We start from the raw sequence: 23,439 nt of genomic DNA, 5'->3' as shown, positions 1-23,439 counted from the left end.
TCACAGAGATCAGCCTGCCTCTGCCTCCCAAGTGCTGGGATTAAATGCATGCACCACCACTGCCTTGCTATATTAAATGATTTTATTTCATTTGCAAGCAATCTTTTACATAAATGAAATTAAGAGAAGTGCAGTATCTAAAAATGATCCTTAAAAACAAGGAAATAGATATTTAGCTACCAAGAGTGACTACCTTAACATTAATATATTCAGACTGATCTTCAGTGCTGGACACATAGCCAACAGAAATAAAAAGGATATATCAAAGAAAAATATACACTAAAAGAAAAACAACAGAGTTTATTGTGATCCTAAATTAATGAACCAATCATAGAAAACAGTATTTGCAAATGAGAGAAAATAGAATTCCCACTATTATATATCATAATATTAATGTGTAAAGAGACACAAGAACCCAGACACTCCAGTGTCCACCACCAGGCTCCTCCAGCCCTGTGACATCTAGTGTTAAGTTTTATACATGAGAATCTCATGTTGCAATGTCATAACTTAGGGAAGTAAAATCAAGGGAAAGATCCTCACCTAGGAGCCTAGGGGAGCAAGCCACACACACACATGTTTACATTGTTCTGTGAAACCTATTTTAGATGGCAGTCTGCCAGAACTAGAAGATCATATAGTCTGTTTAAGACACAGATTACTGATACATACAGTTGTTGTGTATTCTATTCCTTCTTATAAGTATCAAAACTCATACTGAACAATGAATACCAGATCCCCAAAGAGTGTTTAGTTTTACACCTGTCTTTCAGGTCTTTGTCTCACAGTTGATCACAAACTTTTCTATAATAGCCATCGGACACTAATACTATATCAAGAGACACCCAGGGGCACTGTGAGAATTTTTTATCTGGGGAGTTATAAGGCCTATATACACCTTATGAAAAATCCAATGTAAGTTCTACCAAAGTTCACTCTGGGGAACCAGTAAATATATGAGGCTTATTTACATCCTTTCGGTGAGTGGATGCTGGCAGGAGCCTCAGTGATTCCAGAACAGCCACACTGGAAAGAGATGAGAAACGCAGCTATAAGAGAACAGTAGAATAGTAGAGAATAGTAGAACAGCTAGAGGAAACAGATGCCAATGTGAATAGAAAAAGGCAAGGAATGATAAAGCAAATACATAATTTAAACAGTGGTTTTTAAATATGGCACAAAAATAATGGATATAATTTGCATGGTATAAAAAATAAAATAAACCCTGCTTCAGATGTACCACAAAATAGATCCTGGTGTGCGTTGAGCCCTGATTTAGAATACTGTTAGTCCCCCCTCAAAAAAAAACTAATATTCTCTCTGTGTTTTTATACTCATATAGCTAAATAAACAGATAATGATTTCTCTGAGCAACATGAGTCTGTTGTTATAAAAATGCCATCAAATTCAAGTAAGACTGATGATAAAGCACACTCTAGACATTCCCTATAATAAGTCTGAGCTCTAAGGAAGAAGAAAATATTAGCAAACTTCCAGGCTACACTGAAAATATTTTCAATAAATAAAAGGAAATTGAACTGAGCTGAGGGATCTCATTTTAACACTGTAAGAGTGGTTGTAATAATATCTATAGACAGCAGGAGAGACCATTGATATCAGCACAGTCCTCTGAGATATTATTTCTTTATCAAGATAAAAGAAAATTTTGTGGTTACCAATAAGTATTTTAGAGAATTTGACCCAAATAATTTTCCTGAGGAAATTATTCAAGAAAGGACTGATAGATAAGTCTCAAATGCTTCAGAAGAACTAGGATGCTGATGGAAGACCATGCACTGTCTTGGGTGCCTAAGAGAGCCTCTGACAAGGAGAATTACAGAAAAAGGAACAATTTGGTGTGGAAAAATGAAGTGCCTCATAGTGCCATATAGTTTTCAATTATGTGTTTGCTTTTATAAAAATAAATAGGTATTTTATACATATATATTTTAGAAAAACATATAATTGCTGAATTAACAAGTGGAAATTAGAATAAATGTAAAAGGCAATGGCAAGAACAGCTACATTAAACTACAATGAAATGAAGTGCTAAATAAAATGTAGAAATAAGAAATAAAATTGAATATGTCAGGAAATTTCAGTAAATATGAAGACTTCATTGTCCTGCACATTGGGTTTTTATAATGCCATGAGGAAGGTTGAAATCATGTCAAAAACAAATATTGCATGCCATATATGGAATATATACATTTGAGAGTAGGTCAGATACTTACTATTCAGGAAAGAAAAAGGTGACTAGAGAGAATAGGAAAAAGGAAGGACAGGAAAGGGTAATGGAGAGAGAATATGGTCAAAATTCATGAAAAACTTGAATGAAAATCATCTGTGTGTCATGATTAATTGCTTACACACACACACACACACACACACACACACGCACATGCACATGCACACGCACACGCACACACACACACACGCACACACAGACACACACACGCACAGAGAGAGAGGAGAGAGAGAGAGAGACAGAAAGACAGAGAGATTGAGAAAAGGGAGTTCCGGGTAGATAGCTCACGGGGTAAAACCATGATGACCTAAGTTTGATCCTTGAAATCTACATACAAAGTCCTATACAGTAGCACATATTTGTAGTCTCAGTACAGCAATGGAAAATGGGAGCAGAGGTAGGAGAATTATCGGGAAGCTTCCAGACTAGCAAGTGTGAAGTACGCGGCAGAAAAAAAGTACAACAAAGAAAACATTTAACAAGAGAGACACTGCTTTGAAAACAAGTTATAAGGGAAAGGGCCAACTCCTGGAGGTTCTCTGATTTTACATAAGCTCAATGGCATGTATACCAGAACTCCCATGTTCATCATACACATATACATATACACATACCAGAAACATACATACACGTTACACTTGAGTTCAAATGATAAACAAAAGACACTATCAAGTAGGTCAATGAACAAAATCCATCTATTTGTTCTCTATAAGAAATATGGGCAAGAATAATTTTAAAGAAAAGTTAAAAACCAAAGATCATCTGAACAGACAGAAAGGCTAACAAAGTGAATATGAAAAATGTAATTTAACATTCAAAGCATAGACAATAAAAAATATATGATTTAACATTAGCAGCCAACCTGTAAGTCAGTGGAAAAGAGTAAAAACCCAGAAGCAATTTCTCATATGCATGGTAAATTTACTTTCATCAAAAATTTCATGGTAATGCAATCAGAAACATAAAAGTATTCTTAAGCCACTATACTGGAAGAACTTGATCTAACCATGTTATTTCCAAATCTAGTATACAATTAATGAAAATATATTTCAGAGACAAACCAATAATTAAATGTCAAAGACTGATACAAGAAAACCTCAACAAATTATTGGTTTTTTTGAGTTATTTATTTTCTGTGTTTGTGCATGTGTGTGCCATTGTACACAGGTGTAGGTGAGAAGATCGCCATGGGAGATTGTTTTCTCCTCCACCTATGGATTACAGAGAGAAAACGCAGGACAGCATGCTTGGCCCCACTGCCTTTTTTGCTGCACCATATCAACAACTCTGAGTAAATTACTTCTGAATTTGTCTCATAATCTGTTTGGAGGTGGTTATAATTTCATAGCATGACTAGGAAAGAAATAGGGTCTAGGACTTAGTGGTGGAGCATTTGCACAGCACTGCCTGGCAAATGCTGACTTTTGTGGTGGATCATTCCCAGGTTCTTGGACTCTAACAGTGACATTTTGCTTGGTACTACCACCATCATAGAAGTACTTGTCCCGTCCCCTCTTATTTGCTTACTGCAAACACATATCACAGGCAAAAGCTTTCCATATCTGGTTAAAATGAAATCAGTCCATGAGAGTGAGTTCCAGAGATGGACCTGTACCTATGTTTACACATTGTTCTTCTAACACATGGACACATTAAACTCTTTAAGGGAGAAATTGAATAGGGAGAGCAGCCCTTCATTTTCATGACTTGGTACTCCCATTGTGAAATGTTTGGTTTCTGTGGTGGCTGCTATTGATTGTCGAGTCAATCGTTCCTTGCCTGCCTTGTTTACGTTGTGATTTGAAAACAAAAAATAAGATTACTCTGAAAATTTCATACAATATATTTTTATTGTATTCTTTCCCACCTCCCAACTTAATGTGGGGCTTTAACAAGGCAACTCCAAGTAGTTAAAAAGGAAGTTTGTTTAGGGGTAACTTACAACTAGTAAATGGGTTGGTTATAGGATCCAGGAGAGGTGAGGTGCAGTCCAGCTGGGTTCTCTGGAGAACTCTGACTTGGTCTGCCACCCAGCATCCAGGATCACCAATAACCAAGAGCACAGCATGTCTGGATCTTGGGTCTTAAGGACTCCCGTCTCAGCCTTGACCCAGGGGCGGGTCATAGGTAGGCGTTGCAGTTACCAGAAGCCTTACTAGGGGTAGTAGTTCCAGGTCAAAGCTACTACATCAACTCTTCCTGATCTTTGCCCCTCTTTACCCACCCAATTTCACATTCTTTCTCCCCTTTAACAATAAAAACCAAAACTATAAGAACAAAGCCTTAATACTTTCCAGGTTTCCCAGTTACTCCATGTTGTATTCTCAAATCTGAGGATTTAGAGCTAGTAACTTCAGATGAGAGAGAAGATGTAGTCTTTGTCTTTCTGCATCTGGATTACCTCACTCAACATAATCATCTTAAGTTCCATCATTTACCAACAAACTTCATCTTTCCTTACAGTTGAATACTATTCCATTCTGCATATGTATCACAATTTTATCCATCCCTCAGCTGAAGAACATTTAGGTATTTTTAATTTCTTGACTACTATGTGTGAGAAAAGAGTGGTTATGAACATTGTCAAGCAAGTATTATGTAGAGTAGGATGTCTTTTTAGCATATGCCATTTTTGCTGACAATGCTCCCCACAATAACTATAGGCTAACAAACAAAACAAAAACAATAACAACAACAACAAAAATACAGGCCATGACATACCTCTTTTTAAATTGTTCAGTGTTGTCCCAGTGACTCCAGAAACAATGTAGATTATCTATGTAAGATATATTTACAAGCATTTCAGATACTTTGAATGATAATGAGGATAGTTGTAAATAAAGGATTGTCATTCAGGCCCTCACACTGCAATTGAAGTCACACAATAAATTTGGACTAAAATTTATTCTAAATGTAGTAAAAATTTGAAGAAAAAACTTGGAATTCTCTGAGAATTTTATTAAGAAGTCAGTGTCTTGTGAAGGACTCAAGACAAAAGAAGAATTTGGGCTGTGCCATGTAACAATTTCCTCTTAGATAAGTTTTAGTGCACTGAGGCTTCTTAGTGAGACCTTACTCAAAGTCAGAGAATATTGGAGAAATTATTTTGGCCACTCCACGTAGTTTAAAGGATATTTATTTAATGGCGTAACTCACAAATTAAGTAATGGGTAGGTCGCAGGGTCTGGGGAAGGTGTAACGCAGTCCAGCGGTGTTCTCCGGAGCTCTGCACAGTCTACCTTCACCGTTCAGCGTCCCGGCACCGAGAGAGCGCACAGAGAGAGCACTGGCCCATCCAGCTCTCAGGTCCCCAGGCGCCTCCCCTTGCCCCGCCTCGTAGGCGTGACAATTGCCAGAGTCTCAATGGGGGTTGGAGCTTCCAGATCCAAGCTGGAATGGCTACCCACTACATCTCCCCTTTTTTGTCTAAGAAGGTTCTAAACTAATACAAGACTATATACAAAGGAATGGTTATCAAATATTGTCCAGAAATAATGAGGGATAATGACCTAGAAGATGTAACTACAACCAATGCAAACAATATCAAGCAAGAAACACATACTAAAATCCAGAGAAGTATAGAACATAGGTAAATGGCATGTTATAAAGATCATTCAGAGGTGTCCTATCCTAAAGAACCTGAATCTAATACTTAATATGTTCTATCTAAGATATTATATATACTAAGTTGTAATTATAACTGCTAGTCTTCAATCCCATCAAAGACTTGAGAAGGAACATAATGGTACCTGAGAAATGGTAGATGGATGTAAGCAACTTTCGGGAATCTTGCAAGAGTAGACCAAGACAGTTGGCAGCCTGGACAGTCACCTAATGTTTCTCAGCATTGTTGGTGCATTCAAATTGGCTACAGGCCTAGAGTATCTGACAGACCATTTTCAGAAGCAGGATTTCTGAAAAACCATCTTATCCTGTCTTGGCAGAGTACAGTGGTCGCTTTCCTTGTGTCCCGCTTGTCCAGAAAGGACAGCATTGCATTTGTACTGTCAGCCATCAAGGCAAGGACAGTTCTTTGCCCAGTAGGCCATTTTGTGCCAAAAAGACAAACTTCCAATTGGAAATGTCTTAGAAGCCCAACATTCTCTTGGGATCAATTGGTGCAGCCAGGAGCAATTGTGTCTCATGTCAACAGAATTCTAAGTTATTTAAATGCCATATTCTCTAGGTCTATGAAGTGTTTGTGAAACCTCGCTTTGTAGTCAATAGCCTTACCCTAGGCAATCTTCTCCAGGGTGAAAGCTGCATGCATCACAATAGCTGGCTGGTGCAGACCTCTTCAAAAAAATGCAGCCAGCACGAACCAGGGAACTGTCACTTAAAGGAGACACACCTTTATTCCCAGCCAGCAAATAGAAACTGCATGGCTTTTGGCTCCTGACTCCTGTTTGGCTTTTTTACAGTCTCAATCTGTCTGCACCTCTCATCACCCTTTATCACAAAAAAGACTCCTTCATGGCAGAAATAATGGAGAACTGCACTGCTTGCACTGTCTCTTGGTGCTGCCTGTGATTTAATGATGCCCTGCATGCCTCAGCTATTGATGCCTGGCAGGGCAGCTGCTTACACAGAGAGAGCACTGGCCCATCCAGCTCTCGGGTTCCCAGGAGCCTCCCCTCGCCCCGCCTCGTAGGCATGACAGTTGCCAGAGTCTCAATGGGGGTTGGAACTTCCAGATCCAAGCTGGAATGGCTACCCACTACAAGAGAATCTGAGCTTTCTTTACCCAGCTGGGCTGCATAATGGGATAATTTGACCATGGGCCTGAGTACCAGGTGTTTTGAAGGGTCTATACTTCACTGTATATTGTGCTTTGATCTTGAGGGGGGAGATCTTTTGCCTTGTCCCTTGGCACTGTATAAACAAATCTTGAGGTGACTGGGTAATGACCCAGGGCCATCCCAAAGCTATCCTGTGTCTCTGTATTTCTTATCATCTCTTTCTATTTTTATATCTATCATTTCCTCGTTCCTCTTTCCTCTCCCCAAGAACCCTTTGACAGGTCAGAGCTGGACTCTGGCAGAGCCCCACATATGGTGCCCAACATGGAGCTTGGGTGTGGATGATACAGAGAAGGAACACTGTAGATTAAGGGGTTGTGCCTGATAATTAAGTGAGGCAGTGATCTCTCATTCTTCGGGAGAAAAATTGTAACTATAAAGCAGAGTAGTTAAAGTTAGCCTCCAGCAAGTATCTCTTTCTGTCTCTGTTTCTCTCTTTATGTATTTACTAAGTCAGGTTTGAAGTTGTAATAAAGTTTTGGTGAAGTTTGGAGAAGATAGGCTTTAGGTCTAGGAATATGGTACAGGTTTAATGTAAAGTAACTTACTGTAAGAACAGATTTTTCTGAGGGGACCTAGGATGAGCAAAGCAGCATCTGGCACTGAGCAGGCACTGCAAACTTAGCAGTCCATGAGAGAGAAGCTGCTTCAGAGACCGCCAGCTTCAGGATGCAGCTGAAGCAGCAGCAGAAGCAGTGTAAGCAGCTGCCATGCCAGGCATCGATAGCTGAGTCATGCAGGGCATCATTAAATCACAGGCAGCACCAAGAGACAGTGCAAGCAGTGCAGTTCTCCATCATTTCTGCCATGAAGGAGTCTTTTTTGTGATAAAGGGTGATGAGAGGTGCAGACAGATTGAGACTGTAAAAAAGCCAAACAGGAGTCAGGAGCCAAAAGCCATGCAGTTTCTATTTGCTGGCTGGGAATAAAGGTGTGTCTCCTTTAAGTGACAGTTCCCTGGTTCATGCTGGCTGCTTTTTTTTGAAGAGGTCTGCACCAGCCACCTATTGGGATGCATGCAGCTTTCACCCTGGAGAAGATTGCCTAGGGTAAGGCTATTGACTACAAAGCAAGGTTTCAGAAACACTTGTTTGAACTGGGATGTTGCATGCAAAGGAACTGCAACAAATTTTGGTAATGGGACTCTTTGAATTTGGAGCTTCTGCTTCAGAATCATTATGACTTGGACAGGTATACAAAGACTTCAGAGCAGCTGGTGAGCCAGGCCCTGATTTTGTCTGTTCAATGGAATGTTAAGACTGGTATCAGAACTGGCTTTTTGAACTTTTAGACTTGAGGAATGAGATGGACAGGAGTGATTCAATTGCAGTGGGGCAGTTTTGATTTCACCTACAATTTTAACTGTGGTGACTCACAAACTGTTTTGTATAAAAAGTAGACATGTTTTGTGTATAAATGAAGAAGTTTGTTTTTCTACCAAGGCTCAAGATGCAGCTTAAAAATTATAAAGAAAAGGAGATAATATTCATCAGTCTCTTTAATTTTTTTTAAAAAATAAATCCTTAGAGTAGATTAATGTTAACTTGTATTAATGTACCCTATGTTTTGTTAGCAAAACGTGTAAATAATTCTATTAAGAGATTTCTTTTGGAAGTTTGCAAACGTTTGTAGTGTAAAGAGTACTATTGAGAGTTTGCTTTTGAATGTAAACTTGTGAGAATTCTAATTATGTATAGTAATATTTGTGCTATAATTATGTTAACCTATTAACGTTAATGATGATGCTAAGGAGTCTTTAGATTTGATGTGGTTGCATCAGGAGTTTACTGATTTGTTTGATGAAGTTGTATCAGGAGTTTATTGATTTTTAAAAAAAAGGTTTGGTGCAGGTAAGACTGCTGTAGTTATCTTAGAACCATTCAAAAAGGCTATTACATCTTTGTCATCCTCTACTACTTTACTAGGAGGTATAGCAGCAATAAGGACCAGGAATATTGCTATAATTATTCTAGCTATTTGTAAGCTCTTAATGGAAAGGCAGCATCAGAGTTGCATGGAATTAGGCTCTGCACCTTCCCCTGCCTGGGGCTGGTAGTCAGAGATGGGTAAGTCCTTCTTGCTAGCTGTCAACCCTAAGATAGACTATACTAGGCAGAAAGTGTATCTCAAAGACAAGTAAGATGAGTTGAAGAAGGTGACCTAAGACAAGCACAGTCTGGGGGACCCTTTATGTTATTAAAAAGGGTGAACTGTGGTGGCCCACAAAGGCTTCCTAGTGAGAATTTACTAGGTCATTGAATCTGAGCTTGCTTTACCCAGCAGGGCTGCATAATAGGATGTTTTGGCCATGGGCCTGGGTACCAGGTATTTTGAAGGGTCTAAACTTGGCTATATGTTGTGCTTTGATCTTGATAGAGGGAGATCTTTTGTCTCACTCCTTGGCACTGTATAAAAAACCCTTTGGAATAAATCTCAAGGTGACTGGGTATTGGCCCAGGGCCCTCTCAAAGCTATCCTTCTTATTGTTCTTATTGTCTCTTTCTATCTTTTTATCATATCCTCATTCTTCTCTCCTCCCCCCAAGAACCCTTTGACAGGTCAGAGCTGGACTCTGGCAGAACCCCAAATAGATAAAAAACCTTCCATTTCAGAGGGAAGCTCACTAACACACACAGTTTTCTAAAAAGATACAAAACATTATATACTACAAGGAAGCTAGTTAATCTCAGAAAATTGAAGTTGTCACTAGTTTCTCTTCCTCAAACATATATTAGCAGAAAGGGCAGCTGAGAGACAGATAAACTGTACTTTCCCCAAATTGCTCACACCAGCTGAGATGACTGAAAAAAAAAGACACTTGCTAACCCATTACTCTGCATGAAAATTGTGCAGTGTATCTCAAGGTTCCACCATTTATGATCTATGTCCCATGCTGGGATGGGCTTTGGTGATGCAGCTGTCAGTTTTTGCTCTTATAATTAACACCTCACCCTTATTCTCTAAGCAGCCCCAATAAGACAGAGTGGTTCACCAAGTTGGACTTTGGTGTATTCTTACTTTGGTGTTTTGTTGTTTTTCTATTTGAGGTGAGTAGACATTTGTTCATGTTTCTGATGGAATAATGTCACATTACAGGCTATGAGTTAGACTATGATATATAGAGAGTCATGAAATCAATGCATTATAGAACTAGTTGTCTGAACCTTTGTAAACAGTTGTCTTCTTGGAAAACATTTATTTAGTTCATATAAATATTGTCTAGTTATCTCCTATGAATTGAAACATTCCCCTGAGATGTGAGGTGAGGATGAAGACCTTCAAGGCTGGAAGGTAACAGAACCCTAGCCTTAGGGATGCCAGCAAGTTACAAGATTCACAAGGCCTCTCTCAATGGTTATATGTGATTGAGTTACCTGCATGTTGGGCAGGGAGCTGCATAGATGCAGCTTCTGTGAATTCTCACTCATATGGTGGTGGGCTTTTAGGTTTTCAGGGAGGTATTTACTTATATGTTTCTATAGGTAACACACCACCCATGTTCCTATAAGTAAATCACAATAAACTTACTTGTTAACCAAGTTAGACTTAGGTAGAATCATTTTGTGTATGTGTGTGTGTGGTGTTTATCATTTGTGCCTTATCTGGAGTATAGATGTTTGATCTCTTTTACCCAAAAAGTCATATAATGATAAAAGACACTTAACTTCTGGAAGTTATAATAGCTCTAGCAACTTAGTTAAGAAATTAGCTGCAATTATTTTGTGTATAAAGAAAAAGGATATACAGATTTCACTCACTTTTGGTAAATATGATTCAGTTATATAAAAGATAGATGTCAGATCTAACCACAACTCTTGGAGTTTACCTTATGTAATGGATACAGGGAATATTGAGACCCTTGTATAGAACTGGGTGGAGCATACATAATAAACACTTCATTATAACATTTTTTTCTACTTTGATAGGTTATTAAACATGGTTATTTCAATTCCAATGTGCCTGCCCTGTAGTTTGGTAGTGTGACTTTGTGGTTTCTTTATCTGACACCCTATTCTTTCTTAACAGTTTGATGAACTGCCTGATCAAAATATTTCCTCTCTTGTTTATATCTGCTGTAGCCTATTGAAAACCAATTTTCTTCATGTATATTTTTCATTCTCCATTTTTCTAGTAGCATCTCCATTGAAGCTGACATCTTTGTTCATCAGAAAAATCTCTCTATTCAAGAATGTAGTTAATACAATTTGGCTTTTTTATATTAAGTTTGGGTGTTTTAAGAGCTCCCATTGTATGCTTTGAAGTCCTGTACCCTGAGAAATTCATAGTTATTGACTACAATACCTCCTTCTGTAGATAACTAATTCCTAATTCTAGTCACAAACACTTATTTCCAGTTACTCCTTTTGAATGTAGACACAATTTGACAATATCACAGTAGTAAAATACATTGCCTCTTATAGCTACCTTTGGATACATTGGACTTTGAAAAAAAATGACACACACATTCTTATCCTATTTTCAACAGAATTATATAGCATGTTGTAACTCTAACTTCTATGAATTTATTGAAAAATGGAAGTTATGAGTTGCCTACACAAACCTCTCAAAGAAGAATTATCTGTAGATTAATAAAAATTTGAGAAAGTACTTCTTTTGGGCATATAAGATTCAGAAAAGAGCTAGAAAGGAATTCATTTGGCCATGAGGTATTTATTTATCAGAAGAAACACTTTGAGACCAATCTAGTATGAGGTAAAAATTCTGATATGCCAGGTTCAAATGAATTCTGGAAGAATATCACATATCATATGTTGAGGCCAAAGCAGTGAATACTTTGATTATCATTGCTATATGAATTCTTTTACTCTAAGTTCCACAATAGAAATGGTCTTTCAGGAAATAATCATCAGGGTTCCTTGGTCTCCTGTTTCCTGCACTCATGTCTGCTTTGATTCTTCCTTCATTGCTTCATTTTTTTTCTTCATGACAAAATGTAATGTAAGTGCCCTGCTAAGTGAACTGCTTTAAGGTTTCCTGAGGAAAGCTTGACTCAATTTAATTAACTTTGCACAATATATGACTTTTTCTGGGAGAAATATGAACAAATATTTATACTCCCCAGATAGGACACCAGAGACAGATCAAAGAAATGTTCCCACCTAAGTGTATCTTAGTGAATCAGTGAATTGAGCGAAGTCATTAACAAGAAAACACCTGACTCAAAGATAGCTGCATTATCAAAAAGCTCAACTCAACTGAGTGATGACTCATGACACCCCAGAATTACTTCCAAACAGTATAGCTAGTTTTATAGTAAGCAGAATAAAAGAAAACTTGGTAAGGAACATATAGTGCTCCCATATTTCTGTTACCACTAAAGTTTCCCCTCTTCATTCAGCCATAGTTAGAAGGTTGCTGGTTATAATTTCCAAAATCATTGTCATTTTCACTTCCATAATTTCCTCCTCCATAGTTGTCATAACCAACTCCCTAGCCCCTACCCTGGTGCCATATCCATGTCCTCTACCACTACATCCTCCTCCATAACCAGTTCTACCTCTAAAATTCCCATCTCTAGATCCTTCTCCATATCCATTATAGCCATCCCAAAATCTACATCCACTTCCACATTCATCAGGTCCCCATGCTAAAGTTACTTCTTTGTCCTGGTCCCAAATTGCCATGACCACCATGAGAATCTACAGCTTCCTCCTCTTCCACTGCTAGAACTTTGGACTTCCCACATTCCTTGTCTAGACAAGGCCTTTCTAACTTCTGCATTGTGACCATTGAGGGTGTGATGCTTTTGCAGCACAATTTTATCCACAGGATCATGGTCATCAAATGTAACCAAGCTATTCTTCCCCCTACTCAGACTGCCTATCAATAATTATGTCAATAGGATCAGTTTTTCCATATTCCTCCAAGTAATCTCTAAGGTAGTGTTCCTCAGCATCTTCTTTAATTACAGCAACAAATAGCTTCTTTGCTGTCACATGGCCTCCTTTCTCCTGACTCTTCTCTTGCTACAGCACATTTTGGCTCAACTACCCTCCCATCAAAGGAATGAGGCCTTGCAGCCATGTCAACATCAACCTCAGTCATGTATGAGAAAGTTACAAAACCAAATTCTCTTCATCTCTTGCTTGCAGGATCCCTCATAACCTGTGAGGTTTCCTCATTGCTAGCAGTAATTTCTCAAACTCATTTCTGTGGTTTCAAAGTTTAAGCCACCAATAAATAGTTTACAAAACTGTTCCTTTTCTCATTTTTCCTCTCCAAAGAAGCAGCTTGCATGGGCAGGAAGTCACTGAATTGGAAATAATAACATAAAGAACAAAAGACTCTTCAAAACAGTAGAGAGAAAATAGTGCAAAATTAAGGGTTCACCATACATGTAAGATATTGAATTCTATATTGACAGTGCTATATAATGTTTTATAAGATGCTGTAATAATATATGCCGAGTACATGCCTATACAGTTTACAGGCCTACATTGTCTTAGTGTTGTGAAATATTACTTTAACTAGGCAAAGATGTGTTTGTTATATTTGTTTATGCTGCATTTGTTTAATTGTGTAAAGATGTGTTGCTGTTTTATTTTGCCTGATGAAAGCACCCGATTGATCTAATAAAAAGTTGAGTGACCAATAGCTAGTTCAGAGGTTTAGTCCATTGTCATCATGGCAGGAGGCATGGCAGCATGCAGGCAGCCATGGTGCTGGAGAAGGAGCTGAAAATTCTACATGTGGATTGGCAGGCCTTGCTTGAGGTTCTGAGATGTCAAAGCCTGCCCCCTCCAACAAAACCAAGCCTACACAAACAAGGCCACACTTCCTAATAGTTCCACTCCCTGTGAGCCTATGGGGACCATTTTCATTCAAACCACCACAAATATCCATCACACCTACCCAGCATCTTGACACTGCAACACAATATTGTTATTTACAGAGTTTATAATTGAGAATGAAGAAATCAAGTTGTAAAAATAATTCCATAGTATTTTATGTAAGTTTGTGATTTTTGTGATAGCTCACTTGTGGGCTATGTGCTAGGGTTCAGATATGACTGCAAGGAACAAGAATTGTCAAAATAATAGCTAAGCAGAAACTAAAGGAACATAGATTGTTGTGAACATAGTTAATGAACAGATTAATTTTTTCATATCTCAGGAAAGAAAAAAATATGAGAGATATAGAAGTGTAGCAATCAGAGGTAATATTGGAAGAATGTTATGATAGTGAACCCAGAGAAGACAGAAGCAAAGAATTATCCTGTGGTATTAATAATTCACAAGTGGCTGACTATCCTATATCACAGGTAACAAGAAGTGGTGAGTGACTGCTTCCCAACTGGAAGAAAACAGGAACTTTCAGGCTGAAAGAACGATTAATGTTGGCAATTTTTTCTAAAATATGTGTATAAATCAGATATATTATAAGAAAAAATAACATAGTCAAATGATATCTTAACAAGAAAAACAGAAATTAATTTGTTATAATGTAACACCAATAACACAGAATGTTAAAGTTTGTAGGAATCAAAATTCACAGTTCACTCCTAAAATTCATGTTAAAGAGTGGAATACTGCAGTAATTGAAGATAACTATAAACTTGTAACTTTAGAAACTTTTCCTATAGAGATTTAAACAGATGTCCACCCATAGGGCACCAATACCTGGACAAAGTAAAGATTTTGTCTGTATCTTACCTTGTAAACCAATGAGTTTGGGGATGTACTTACAAAGTGTGAACCAGAAGTTACTCCAGATATGTGGGGGACCTCAAGAGAGCCAGACTTACTGAAAAGTCTCACCCGTTATGGATGATGGTTCCCCCATAGCTGAACATATGGATATGCCTTTCTCCTGACTCCCCACACTGAGTGTACTCCAGCATCTCTTGAGACATGCATCTGGGGCAGAATTACACACACCTGGTACAGAGCACAAGAATTGGGTGGAATATAGATTAATGTCTAATTGCCTCCCACGCTTTCCTTCTGTAGGAACTCCAACAGACCCAAAATTCATACTCTTGTGAAAAGTCACAGATCCAGTGAAGAGTCATAAGGGCTGTTGATCTCAGAGAACAGGGTTCTACCTCAAATGGTAATCTCCAAACACACAAGGAATTATCACAAGGTGAAAAGGGAATTGAAATTTACAATTTTTAAAGAAATATTTTGTTCTATTTCCATATAAAAACAGCAGCAGTCAGTAAAATGCTGGAGCTAGAGATGCTTGTGGGTTTCTGTCTAGGCACAGCATCTCATGCTATTCTCACCTGGAGTATATATGAACACTTCAAAGGCACATCTTTTATTATTCTCTATGATTATTAACACTTCAGAAAGATTGTGTGTGAATTCAAGGCAATCATTCCCCCTTGGTTTGTAGCATGAGAAAGAGCAGCAGCACCCTCAGTGGTTTGGGATGGCATCACCCTGTTCTCAAGGAATATAGTTAACCATGGAACCCCTTCTACAATCAGAATGCTTCACAACTTGTTGAATGAAATAAAACAAAATGTTCCTTTGCTGTCAGCTGGCTTCTGGCCTTGTGGGTTTTGCATATTTGTATCAAATGTTCACTGTGTGGGAGACTCGGTGGTACTCAGTCTAATGAACACCAGTTACAAAAGCCTATGAAAGCACTGTTTCTAAATCTGACAAAAAAGGGATAGTTCAAAGACACAGTAACCAGTATAAGAAAGAAATGTTGGAGCTGGGGAGGTGGCTTGATCCACAGCACATGTGTAAAAACTATTATAAATCCCAAACTGGGGAGACAGAGACAGGAAGAACCCCTGGGCTCACTAGCCAGTCAACCTTAACTGATTGGTGAGTTCAAAGTCAGTGAGACAATCTGTCACAAACAAAATAAAACAAAACCCCCAAAACCAAAAACTACAACAAAAACAAAGTGGAGAGAAACTGAGGAACACAACTGACATTAACCTCTGGCCTCCATGCCACACACACTAACTCTTTGATGAGAAATCATAACCATAAAATATGTAAATTGAACAATGTTTAAATGCACTCTTCAGGCCCATTCTAATCCATCTTTTCAACCTCTTCCCATTTTATGCACTCAGTTAAAAAAATGCCTTTAAATCCAAGAGTTATTGTGTTATATACACATGCAACATGAATAATGTTCATTCTTCAGGGTGATTTTTTCCCCCTGAGGCCTTTAATTTGATTTTTGAAATGAATGAGGTGGATGGCAGCCTTTCAATATCAAAATCCCCCTAGGAGGGTACTTTGATTTGCCTAGTAAATTGTGAATGTCTTGTTGATTTTCTCTTTATGACTCCACTGAAGGATGTATTGACTTCCTTGTGACAACTGAGAACGGAGAAAGCATAAACTCCCAAGCATCTATCATCCAACTTTTCCTCTGTACTCAGCAGCAAGGGAAACGGCCACCTTCACCCAGTTGTTATAGCCAGAGTTGCTTTCACTATACCCAGTGTTTCAGAGTCCACTCACCAATATGGATGGACACTAAGTAAAATCAGGGTTATTCATACCAAACTATTTAAAATACCTTTGTGTCAGACTATATTTGTTCATTCTTATATTTCATAAACTATACTACATTAAAAAGTTTACATTTTAAAATTTATTAACATGTTAATTATACACAATGATGTTTTTTTCTCAAAGTTTTAGATATATTTATTTTATTATGAATGGCATACACATGTTCTGGCACTCATGTGGAGGTGAGGGGACAACTTTTAGGAGACGGTATTCTCCTTCCACCATGTGGGTCAGGAAGATTGAGCTCGGGTTGTCAGGGTTAGAGGCAAGAACTTCACTCACTAAGACATCTCACCAGCCTTAATACTGAGTTTATTATGCTATTTTCATACATGTAACACAGTATTTTTTAACATAGTAACTCCTAGTACCATCTGTTGATCTTCCCCTCCCACTGACTCCATTTTTACCCACTTGGTCCCTCTTCCATTTCCTGTCTTTTTTTTTTTTTTGGTAAACCAGTGAGTTTAATTAGGATTGCCTATAAGAGCATGAGTGAGGTATTATTTAAAGGAGAACAGGTGATTTAGGAGCATTACTGAAGAAAAATTTCCTTCCTCAGAGACCTTTAACTGTCTGTAGATGCTCAAGAAGGGCTGCAGGATCAGCAGGAATGTGCTTTAATTGCAAGTGTGATGACCTCAGTTTGATCCCGAGCCCACATAAAAGCCTGATATAGCGACACATACTTTTAATACTAGAGATGGAGAGGTGGGAGGTAGAGACAGGTTGATTACTGGAAGCTTGCGGGCCAGTTAGTCTAGCATACTAAGCAAAGCTCCAGGCTGATGAAAGACTCTGTCTCAAACAGAAAGTAGAAGGTATCTGAGGAATATCACCCCAGGCTGTCCTCTGGCCTCCACATGCATGTGCACACATGTGTGCATTCATACTCACATGCATATATCCTACATGAACATAAACACATATGTACATAAATTCATCCTATAGATGGTTATTACTGAAATATTTGTTTATTGTCTCATTTCTCAGGATTATAGCACTCAAGGTCAGTGCTATAATATGGAACTACATGCAAGTATTTCCACAGACATAAATACAAAATACAAAATCATTTTGTAAACAGTGGCAAGTTTATACTTCTGTTCTAAATGGTAATTATCTTAAAAGTCATTATTATGATAAATGTTAGAATACAGGTAGACATATTTGTGGACATTAATAAAATCTATGAGGTCTAATCTATCTCTTGTTGTTTACAATGTTTCTCATAATATTTTACTAGTAATAGAGAGAAAGATTCCCTATGGACACTGCTCCATCACAGTGCTATGAGCATCAGGAAAACATTTGATCAGTAAGAAATACTCACTAAAAGAAGTTAACTTGCACTTCAATCTTCTGAAGTAGTGTTTTGCTCATACAAACAATAATTTGTAGAGATGGTCTTGATACAGAGTTAGGATAAATTAAACCAGTTACAGTTTAAAGTATGCATAGTGCCCAATCTATAGCATTCTGATATATAAGTATACATTCAAAGAGGTAGTGGATTCTAATTCCTCACATCCATACGAGAGAGTAAAAGACAAGGATGGGGCCACTCCCGGGGATATATAGAGATCAGCGACCAAACTGCAGGTGTTAGCCATACTGTATTGAAGGAAGAATGAAAATCATCATCTTCAACAGTAGACTGGGAATTAAAGAATATTTCAGAATATTATCATCTATGCCCATCCTTTACAAACCATAAGCAAAATTCTTCTCTGTTCACATCAAATTCCCTGCTTACTTTCTCTGCTCCCCTGTCCAATGTAGGAATTCTTGCCCTTGGTTTATTGACTCAGGTAATCATTGGTGTTCATGCCTGTGACTCTAACTTCATCAGATGAACAAAGCATAGACCCTTTTCTAGATGGAAGTTACACTATGACCTCCAGAATTCAGCTTGCTTTCACACTACCTGTATTTGGTGAGGGGGAATAATTTAAACCATTATATACTCTTTTATCCTTGAATGAACACAAACAAGATATATGATATAATCAGGAGAGTCACAAATATCTGCTGTAATATTCGCTTTCTTATAATATTTACTTTAAGGCCAAGAGAATTAAAGAATGCATTATTAACTTGTATGCTATTGAGTAGAATTACCTCTGATCTGTTTGGTTCTCTGTGCACTACCTGCATTTCAGCACCTTAGGAATGTATTTTATTAAATCATAATTGCATTATTTTGTCAGTTTACTTTTTCCTGAAGGTACATAGAAATTGCTAGCAATAAGGTTTCCAATAAAACTCTTTATTAGTTTATCGACTCATTTGATCCTTCATTAATGCAGCATACATTAGTAACTACTTGACTGCTAGGTTATATAGGAGAAGCTGGTTTGCCAGAGATAAAAAGGTACTATCTCTAGCTCTGTAGAATCCAAAATTATGAGAAATTATGTATGAAGTCAATTATATGATAGAATTTGTTAACATGGTGGAAGCTATGAGGCACAGTGGCAAAAACCAATTAAAGAAGCCTTAGAATACACCAGGGAGGAATCGAGGGGTGGTCAATGGAAAGGTCATCATCTAACTCATGAAGACTTTAAACTGAGGTATATCTTAACAAAGCAGGACAAGAAGAGTAGTTCTTGTATAAGAAAGAGTGGCTGCCAAACCTAACAGGCATGAGTCCACTTTCAGGAGCCCCAGGCAGGTTTATTCTATCTTAAATCATGCACATAACTGTCTGTGTCCATGCATGTTTTCAAGGGCCAGAATAGGGAGGACATTGATCCCCTGCAGCAGGCTTTCCAGGCAGTTGTGAACTGCCCTCTGAAAGAGCAGCAAATAAGGTTAACCTCTGAGCCATTTCTTAAGGCCAAAATTTTTAAGCTATGTGAAAATTCAGGATTACCAGATGCTTCATGGAACAAGAAGCACCAGGCAAATTGGATGGAGGCAGCCTGTTTGGTAAGGGTGTAAATAAATCCTTCCTCATTTCTCCTTTGGCTAAAGATTGGTGAGTCCATGGTAGTTAGATTTAATTGCCAAAGATACAATGTAGAATCACATTAAGAAAGGAGTCTCAATTAGGGATTATCTAGTTTCCGTGGGTCCCTAACAATGATGCCCCAATGTCAGCAGGAAGCAGCCAGAAAGAACAGAATAAGGCCCATTTACTCAACACACAGCAACACAATAATAAAACAAAAGGTGAGAATGAAGGGTCTCTAGCAGGCCTGAGCATGGCAAACATGACTCTCACCGGCCCTGCCCTTCCCCCATTTCCCATGTTAGCCTGATTTGGTTTGTTTTCACTGGGTATAATAATTATGGTAGCCAAAAGGGCTTTTGATTGCTGGACTTCGATATTTCAGTAGAGGAAGTGGCAAAATAAGGGAACAGATTTTGGTGACTAGTTGTGGGAATGTGACCTAACAGTGCAGCAGAGCAAAGAGAATGGGGGAAAGGGAAGGCCTGGCAGAGCCCTGTTTGCCATGCTGGGGCTGTGTTTGTGAGGGTGGGGCCTGCCAGAGCCCTGGAAGCACTGCTTTATGGAGGTCTTTTGCTATTGATCACTTACTGCCCTGCTCTAACAGAACTTCTCACAGAGCTAGGACCATCTGCTAGTTGAAGCTTCTTGTGAGCTCCTGCATCACACCATCCAAACTCCAGGAGCTATCTGAAGCCGTATTATCAGGTTGATGACAAAATAGCATTTATCGCACCAAGGATACACTTAGGTCACATGAGGCAGCAAGTTCAAGAGATGATTCCCAATTTCCTCTTAACATACTATCATCAAACATGGAAGAGGACTTAAGTATTGTCTGTATTTGAGACACGGCTGTGCATCTCCATCAGTTAAAATTATCCATAGGGATCATCTTCAGAGACCATTTTTACTTCTGTTTCACAAGGCCTACTTTCCATTGAGATGTAAAGTTGTGTACACACACACACACACACACACACACACACACACACACTCTTCCACTGATTACTACAATAATGGAAGAAATGATAATATCCAGAATTATGAAGTCTTTAACAGTTCAAGAGCCCTTGCGATTGTTTTGCCATGCAGTCTTGGAAATTTTAACTTTTAAGAAAGTAATATAGCCAGGCGGTGGTGGTGGTGGCGGTGGTGGCGGCGGCGGCGGGGCAGCGGCGGCGACGGCGGCGGCGGCGGCGGCGGGGCAGCGGCGGCGCACGCCTTTAATCCCAGCACTCGAGAGGCAGAGCCAGGCAGATCTCTGTGAGTTCGAGGCCAGCCTGGGCTACCAAGTGGGTTCCAGGAAAGGCGCAAAGCTACACAGAGAAACCCTGTCTCCAAAAACCAAGAAAAAAAAAAAAAAAAAAAGAAAGAAAGTAATATACAGAGCTGGTAAAGTGGCTCAGAGGGTAACACATTCCCTATTGAAATGTGGAGACTTGAGTTTGAATGCCAAGAACCTGTAAACATCTAGTGGACGTGGTGGCCAATGTGCAATCACAGGGAGGTGGCGGTGGGGATTCCCTAAGCACGCAGGCTCTGGGTGCGAGTAAGAGACCCTGCCTCATTATGTAAGGTAGAGAGTGGTCAAGGAAGGTAGCAGACACCAATATTTGGTCCACATCCATGAGCACACATGTGCACGAGTACCAGAACACACATGTGGGCCTGAACACATGGACACAGCACACAGATGTACACATGGGAAGCATAAGATTTATGCTTTTATGAAACATTAGAAAACATTAGAAAAGATTTCAGTGCACATTTTCGTAATTACATAAAAAAGGATTTGAAAATTATAGAAACTTGTAATTTTAAATAGAAATTTTAGAAGTTCAATGTAACATCCTTGTGCGACGGAGCTACCTACAAATAGAAGTTTTAAATTACAAATCTTAATTTTAATTAAAACTAGGAAGTGTCTTTTAAAATGGTGCTGAGAAGTCCCTGCAGGGTGATATCCTTAGGTGCTGTCACACTGAGGAAACAAAAGGGGAAATTAAATAATACTTCCTCAAAATCTGTTTCAATTTATTTACAGAGAAACTGCTTTGTCACCTCCTCTCAAGAACGCAAAGGATGAATGCTCATTAGCTGAGAAAATATATCGAAAGGCCAGAAATAGCTCTGTATGAATTCAGGATGAGAGCAGGTGACAGGGAATTGCTTATGAATAGAAATATAAAACACTCCATTGGCTTCATAGCCCTAGCAGTCTGGTCCAGGCCAGGTTTCCAGACCATTGGTTAGGCAAATTATCATTCTACCCCTTCTTCTTTTTATACCTCTCTGAAGACACAGGTCAAGAGCCTGTAATTATGGAACATCAGGATAGTGCTAAAAATGGTATGAAAATAAGAGTTCAGTGTGATTGCAGAACAAACATCAAGACTTATTAGTTTGAAAAAGCACTACATTGCTCATTAAAATATTTATTTTTATTATTTTTAATTATGTGTGTATATGTGTATCTGTTTGGGAGTATATGCATAAGAATATAGGTACCTACAGATCCCAGAACAGGACTTTGGATTCCTTGGAACTGGAGTTTAAATGCTCGGAACTGAATCTTGTTTTTCTATAAGAGAGGTACCAATTCTTAGTCAATGAGTCATCTCTCCAGTCCCTGGCCAGTTCATTGTAGCAGTGCAGCTTGGGCAGTTTCTTCCCTTTCTTCTTTCAAACCCTTTCAGTTGTTATTTCTAAACCGTGAAAGCATGTCGGGGGCAAACACTAAATTTCACAATAAAAACCTTCTCACCTTTGCCTTGCTTTAGCCTTTGGTTTGATAGTCTGGATTCATTTCCTGCCTCTCTTGGTTCATACCAGTTAATGCAGGCATGGGGACTTAGGCTCAAGCCCTAGAACACATGTAAAAATTGTTGAGTGTGCTGGGGTATCGCTGTAATCCTAGCACAAGGGGGTTATAGACAGGAAGATCCCAGGGGCTTACTAGCCAATCCATCATCTACACAATAAGATACCCTGTTTCAATAAGAGAGGTAGAGAACTTTAAGGAAGACACCACACATCCGCCTTTGACCTATTCAGTGACTTGATCAACACTATTTATGAGTAGATCACAGCTGCTAAGAACTGGAATGCAGTCACTGCCAGCCACAGGCACCAGCTGCTCTCATGTTGTTCTGATTTGGATCAGGCTGGGTCTGTTCAATGAACCAGCCCTGACTCCATTCATCTCTCACTCTTTTGTCTGGGTCAGAGTTCAGAAGCTTACAGAGCTTCTGGTGGGGGGGGAGAATGTAAGTTCCCCTGGGGTGTCTCAAGAGCAGCAACTCAGAAGGACTAACTCCTCAGCAACAATGACAAACAATCACTTACCACTGACAGGAAAGGTTCAGCTGAAGGTCTGACCCTGCAGCTGGTCCCTGACTCCCCACATTCACAGGGGTCCTCTAGGACTAATACATCAGGAAGGAGTGTGTAGACAGGACAGTATGAAAAGCAGCCGTGGGGGCGCTGCCAGGGGTCCTTTATGCAATACAAAGCTCCATGTCTGCTTTATCTCTGACAGTTACAACAGGCAAGGAATTTAAAGCAAGGTATTCTAATATGAAACACAATCTATTGTTTGTAGTTCTTATTTATTATAAATATTATAATTTGTTATAAAATTCTAGTGATTTCGAACCATTGACAATGACTTCATTACCAGAAATTACTTTTATAGGCCCATACTTAGTAACAACTAAATTTCTGTGAAATAGTATAGATTTGTTAAATCACAGCACAAAATGTGTATCTGAAAGCCAACTAGGAGTCAAGAACTACAGCGAATACCTGAAAATGCTTATATCTGTAATGTTGGAACCAGGAAGAGATCTGCCATCTCTGTCAGCATGTGGGTCTACATACCTCTTACCTTCAATGCTGTAGTACAATATGAGTGAGTTATGT

At 38.8% G+C, this 23,439-nt stretch overlaps 1 pseudogene; it reads right to left on the bottom strand.

Moving 5' to 3' along the window:
- Positions 1-12,291: 12,291 nt before the first annotated feature.
- Positions 12,292-14,920, bottom strand: LOC114701111 (annotated as a pseudogene).
- Positions 14,921-23,439: the final 8,519 nt, after the last annotated feature.

The sequence above is a fragment of the Peromyscus leucopus genome, chromosome 15, assembly GCF_004664715.2.
Source record: "Peromyscus leucopus breed LL Stock chromosome 15, UCI_PerLeu_2.1, whole genome shotgun sequence".
Classification (NCBI taxonomy): domain Eukaryota; kingdom Metazoa; phylum Chordata; class Mammalia; order Rodentia; family Cricetidae; genus Peromyscus; species Peromyscus leucopus.
Note: the sequence above shows the minus strand (reverse complement) of the source record. Positions and strands in the feature narration are given on the sequence as shown.